General features: G+C 43.2%; 1 long non-coding RNA gene across 1 annotated transcript; it reads right to left on the reverse strand.

The window, feature by feature from the left end:
- Nucleotides 1-237: 237 nt before the first annotated feature.
- Nucleotides 238-6,298, reverse strand: LOC106855876 (uncharacterized). Its single transcript, XR_015800543.1, has 4 exons — nt 6,174-6,298; nt 4,634-4,847; nt 1,223-1,303; nt 238-638 (listed from the first exon to the last, which is right to left on the reverse strand). It is a non-coding gene; the product is annotated as an uncharacterized LOC106855876 (long non-coding RNA).
- Between the last annotated feature and the right edge of the window lie 226 nt (nt 6,299-6,524).

Here is a 6,524-nt window from a genome sequence, read left to right on the forward strand (position 1 = left end):
CTACTAGGGAATCCATCATGTATATTATTGCTTAGCAGACAGTGGAACTTTTCTACTATTGGCTGTCCAGGCTCAAGCTATTCTAACCTGATAGCCAAAATATTAAAAAATCTATGTGCACTGTGAGGAAAGCTTTCCACTTCTACTAAGGCTGAGGACCATGAATCCTTCCTACCTTACAGATGCCCATGGATGTGAGGGTGCAGGCAGTCCTGTCCAAAGGGCTTCCTCCCTCTCCAGTCTGGCAGCTCTCACCAAGGCTCTTAAAGCTATGGAGTCTCTTGCAACAAGTATCCCAGTTTTGGAGGTCTTACTTATCCTGCTCTTGTACTGCTGATGGCAGGGACTTCACTGGAGATGCAATCACCTGCCTTTGCTCCTGGACCATCTTCTCCAGCACCATTCTGAGCATCTTCTCCTATGGCAGTGTCACAGCATTGGGGCAGCCATGGACTGGTGACTGACAGTGCAGGACAGGTGGTTTTGGGACACACCTCTGGGAACAGCTTCTGTGAAAGGGCCAGGCTCCTCTTTTTTCTTCTGGGCCTTTTGTGGCCATCTGCATCCTCAGGGTTGTGTCCTTGTTGGTCCTCTGGCCTCTTGTCCTGCATTTTTGGAGGCCTACTTTTTACATTCTCCTTCAAGATAAAAGGTTTCATACCTTGATTCTCTTCTTCTAGCTTTGAATATGTCATCTCTTCTGTAACTCTTTACAGTGTACAAAAAGTTTAAGATCTTTCTCAAAACCTTTATAGTGACTATGCTTCATAACTGTTGCAAGTCTTATTATTTCATATCCTAGATTATACACCATCTTTGTCCAGATTAGTATTTCACAATATACAATACAATTATTAATTTCCTCTATGTACATGATATAATTACACATATTTGTCAGATTTTTTTTTTGCAGAAAACAAGGGCTATTTTTTCTCTGTGTTATATTCTTGTGAACTCATCTGTTTCCTGGTTTCACTTCCTCTATTTAGAAGACATTTCCTATTACTTATTCTTGCAATGATTCTCCAATCCTTCCATACTACTTTATAGCTGTTGCAACATGTACTTATAAGACATTTTTTGTTGTTTTGATTTATACTTTGGTAAATGATAAAACATGTATTTCACATTTCTGTGGACTGCAAGAATTTTTTACATTTTTAAGGGAAAGTATATTTTTAAAAGTTTGGATATCATAATTTAAAAATAATAGTTTAATTACCTGTTTGGTAGTAGATCTGTATCCATCATCTAAAAACGAAGCGAGCTTTTGATTTGACACACACATTTACACTTTTTTATCCTGCATGAAATAAAGTAGAAAAAATATGCTATTATAATTTTATCTTCAACTGCACATCACTTTTAACCTTGAGTGAAGACTCTGCATTACTGAAGAGACTCAATTTAGGCAGTGCAGCCCTAGACACATGATCAGAACCTTAGACTGGTAATTAAAAGCAGGAAAGAGTTTGTCTGTCATCGTGAGGCAACAGCACATTCTCCTGTTGTCATTCCCACTGTCAGAGTAAAACTGGAACTGAGCAATCCCATTCCATCACAAATTACACTGCAAAGGTGGAGCCCTGGTCTCAGAACTGCCAGAGGTGGCAGAGGTTTTCCACGTGTGAAGGCAGTCTCCCCTCCCAGAGGTATTGCAGGTTCCCCTCTCCCCACTCCATTTCACCCATAAATCGAACACTGACAATCCATAAAGGTGGTACACTACAACACTGGGGTGTATTTTGTTCCTTAGGTAGATCTAAAACAATCTGGAAGAGTCTCATCCTCTTATGCCCCCTTCAAGTGAGAATTTGTAACTTTTCTTCCTACAATAACCCAACCAAACTACTTTGTTAACTGCTCCAAGTAATTACCAGATTACCAGATCATTTTGCTGTGTTTTCCCATTCTGTTTTATTTAACCCAAGTTTTAAAAAGTACCATTTTGCAAATATTGACACTTTTATATTTGAAATTCCCAGCATACTACAGAGATTGAATGGGTGATCTTCAAACTTCATAGGTGATATTGACCACAGAGTATCAATTAATAGGAAATATCATGACAGAAGTTAATCCAATATACACCCCCAAATATACTCCATTTTTTTCTTTTTCTTTTGGTATTCTGGAAGAAACGAATTTAACAGCACTGCCATGCACACAACAAAGTGATCCAGGCATGAAGATGAGCAAGCTGATGGTCCTTCAGATTCCAGTTTTCAAGGGTGACATTAGTGGGACGCTGCTTGGAGCACTGCTTACACAGTGCTTATATTAGGATGAAGCTCACAGAACAGACTAAAATGGGATTTTTATTACTCTTGAAGGGGCAATTTCTTCCATAAAACATCCAACAGTTCTCAGGGAACAGAAGGGACCACACTGTGCTGTGCAAGGCTACCCTGATTTAGGAGTCCAGATTATCTTGCAATATTTAAATCACCGTGGCTTTAACAGCAAAGGGGCAGTGCAATTTCCAAGGCTACATAAGAAAATGATGTGTGTAGATCCAGCTGCCAAACAAAGCTCAGCTCCAATATACACTTGTTTTCTAGGTTTGCAGAGAGCCTTTTTCTCCTGCCCAGACCATCCTCTCCAGGATGACTGCAACAAAACCAAAACACACACTCACCACCACAACTCATCCAATCCTGCCACGAAGAGCAGTGCATTCAGCTGCTTCTACAAAAACACTTTTCAACTTACACACTTTTCTACTTCCTCTAAAAACTAACAATATATTTATGTGCCATAATTAAAAAAAAGTCTTTTTGCTTGAACATAACTACCAAACTTGTTATAAGCTGCATACTTCATACTATGATCCCTCTTTCTTTTTATTTGTTTCACCTTGGAAAACAGAATTCTAAGGAGCTCTTGAAATTAACCTTTCTCAAGAGGTCCTTTTATATCCCTTAGTCACTCTGAAAGATAACCATGTAACAGGAAAAGAAGTAGCTGAAGGGAAATTAGCAGTATTTTATTTGTCCTGAAACTAAGAATTTATAACCTTAAATTTTTGCAAACATGATTTTACACAAGTGATAGAGAATGAAGTTTTCCATTCTCCACGCTAAAGAAGTGGATGTGGCCTTCCCCACAGCTGCAGCACCTCCAAGGCTGTAACTGCTCTGCCAGGGGTTTATCCATGGCCATGGCTCTGAGGGGCTCCAGCACGACCCCATGCACAGGCACTGATGTTCCATGGGGCACCTGCTGAGCATGGCCCTATCCACAGCCACAGGGGCTTCAGGTTTATCCTTGGGCCACAATTCCTTCTTGGGCACGGCCACGGCCACAGGCACTGATGCTCTGAGAGGTTCCTGCTCTGCCATGGGCTTACTCCCAGCCACTGATGCCTGAGGGTGTCCTGTTCCCACGTGGGCTCATCCACAGGTCACAGTTCCCTCAACTGGAGCTCACACTGGAGTTCCAGCAGCACAGAAACAGCAGCGATGCCCTGGCCACCTGCCAGCCCGAGTGTGTCACCATGGCTGTCATCCAAGTGTCCCCAGGCACAGCACAGGAAGAGGAGAAGCACTAGAGCCAGCAGTAAAATCAAAATGGAACCCCTAAAGAGCCCCATGGCAAGCACAGGAGTCAGACAACTCAACAGCACCAACAGCTATAAATCCAATCCAGCACATTCCAGCCAAAGCTGCTGTTAACTCAAACCCTTTGAGCTCCATGTCAGGCACCAAAAAGGACTGTCATGGTTTAACCCCAGCTGGCAACTCAGCCCCACACAGCTGCTTGCTCACTCCCCCAGTGGGATGGGGGAGGGAATCAGGAAAAGGATAAAACTCACAGGTTGAGACAAACACAGTTTAACAAGTACAAGCACACAAACAAAGCAAAATAAGGAATCTATTCCCCACCTGTCACCTGCAGGCAGATGTTCAGCCATCTCCAGGAAAGCAGGGCTCCATCACAGGTAATGGTGACTTGGAATGACAAATACCATCACTCCTGACATCCTCCACTTCCTTTTTCCTCAAGCCTGATGTGCTGAGCATGATGCCATAGGGCCTGGAATATTCCTTGGCTCACCTGGGGTAAGCAGTGTCCCCTCCCAACTCCTTGTGCTCACCCAGCCGCTCCCTGGAGGGTTGGGTGAGATGCAGAGAAGCCCTTGATGCTGTGTAAACACTGCTCAGCAACAGTGAAAACATCCCTGTGTTATCAATACTGTCTCAGCTCCAATCCAAAAGAATGCCCATACCAGCTACTACCCCAGGCCAACCAGCTCAGCTCAGTAGCTCCATAAAGTCTGGTTTCAGTATCAAAATAAAACTCAGTTGGTCATGTTCCATATTGTCAAGTGCTGAAAACGACACGAATTTATAACAGTTTTCACAAACTTTTGTTTAAGATCAGGTTCTGCAGTTCAGCATTTCCACCGTTCATCCCTTGACAAGCAACCAACAATCAAACCTCCTTTGTGGGAGGACCTGTGACACTGAGGCTGCAGCATGAGACACAGGGGATGGTGCTATTGAAGCAAAGAACCACTGCCATGCACTGGCCTAGCTCCCTGTGCCTCTGTCATTCCATTTATATACTCGAATTTTAGTTAGCAGTTTTAATCTCTGATACCAGTATTCTCTCATTACTAAAACTTACATACCAGTCTTTGGCACTGGCAGGGAAAAAGTAGCCTTTCATCATTGCAAACACGGCCACTGCAAATCCCAAGATATTGGCACACCACAGGAGAGGAATCCAGTTGGCAAAAATGATGGTAGGTGAGAACAAGTGGCAGCAAGAAGCATTTCCAAACCAAAGCACACGGGCAGTGATCCAGGCCTGAAGTCAACTGATTTCAGATTTACTCATGACACCTGAAATATGAAGAAAAAACGGAGTGTTAGTGACCCTGCATTAATACAGCTTTTAATTAATATGGGGATGCACAGAACACACAGAAGCTCCATCAAGTGCTCATGAAATGACTTCTCTCTCCGTATCCTCACAATTATATACCCTGAGGCACTTTTCTGAATCTTCCTTTAGACTCTGCCAAACCCATCAGGCTTTGTTAGGCTGAGCTTTTCTCATCACAAAACTGAAATTAGACTCTCTCCCAAACCCTAGGAATTATAGGAACAAGTTAGTAACAACTGTAGTACTCTTTCTAACAGTTCACATCACACATTTTGTTCAAGTCCCTTGGGTTCATGGAGCTTGAGCAGGTAAAACTATCTTGTCAAATACCAGCAATAGTCCACTGACAATTTTAAGTTTCAAAATTATCAACCAGTACTTTTCCATTGATGATGTGGTGCCTACCAGATCAACAGTGTTACTAATTATAAGAAATACAAATGCTATAACTTATTCTAAAAGATGACATAGATTGCTTTCTGGTTTTGTTTGAACTGAACACGTGAGGAAGGTGAGAGCCTTTATGTCCACGTTTGCTCTGGCTACACAATGGTTATTAAATACTCTAAGAACAGACATAGTATAACTTCAGAGGATTCCATGGTGTGCATGTATTCCAAGGAAGACCTTCCCAGCAGGGCTGACAGCACCTTCTTGTACACCTCCCACACAGCCAGGGAGAAGTTTATGGCAGAAGTCAGGCATGGACACATACAAAACCACCGAGAAGAGAGAGAATGTATTCACAGTAAATGCATATAAGACAAAACCCCTCAAAACACTATCCCTTACATACATATACCAAATATTACTATTAAGTTTCTGTTAAGTATTGGGTAAGCCAATACGGCAGTAAACAGATGTAGTGATTCTAGACTACTAATACATCTAACCTGTTACACAGCTCTAAAAATGGATTGCATGTAAGGTTGTCACCCTTTTTTGGTGGGGAGGCAGGACAGTCGGTAATTAGATTCGGCTCCTTGTCCTTTTATTTTGATCTTGTGTATTAATTTAAAACAAATGGGTACTGTTGTATATAGTTGCTTTTTCTAAAAGAACTCATTAAGGAATACGTCACACAAGCAATATTTGACTACATTCCCTACATATTTAATTTCTAAGTACATAAGCTTCATTTGGATTCCAAAATGCCTTGGAAAGTGTGAAACACCAAAGAGTAAATGCCAGTGCATCATCCACCACCTTTTGTGCAAAAGGATTCATTCAACAGCTGTGTGGGAAACCAGACACTGCATCCGGATCAAAACTCAATAATGTACCTGGAAAGTGACACAAAGGGAATAAATATATGCCAGCAGCCATGGAGGTCAGCATGGGAGTCCTGTTCCAGATGTCAAACAGATGCAAGTACAGATGTGGATCAGTCAGAGAGCGCTGGTACTGGGCACAGGACGCGAGACCACGCCGCGAGGGGCACTCGTTAAGGGCCACTCACCGGGGCTCACTCCTTCGTCAGAGGCCACTCAGTTCCTCGCCGGGGGTCGGTCCCTCCCCCTTCGGGGGTCGGTTTCTCTCCCACCGGGGGTCGGTCCCTTCCCCACCGCACTCCGCTCCCCCACGCCGCCCCGGCCGCCGCCGCTCCCACTCTGCCGCACCAACGGCCCCTCAGC

This window comes from Sturnus vulgaris, unplaced genomic scaffold (genome assembly GCF_052056855.1).
Source record: "Sturnus vulgaris isolate bStuVul1 unplaced genomic scaffold, bStuVul1.hap1 Scaffold_194, whole genome shotgun sequence".
NCBI lineage: Eukaryota > Metazoa > Chordata > Aves > Passeriformes > Sturnidae > Sturnus > Sturnus vulgaris.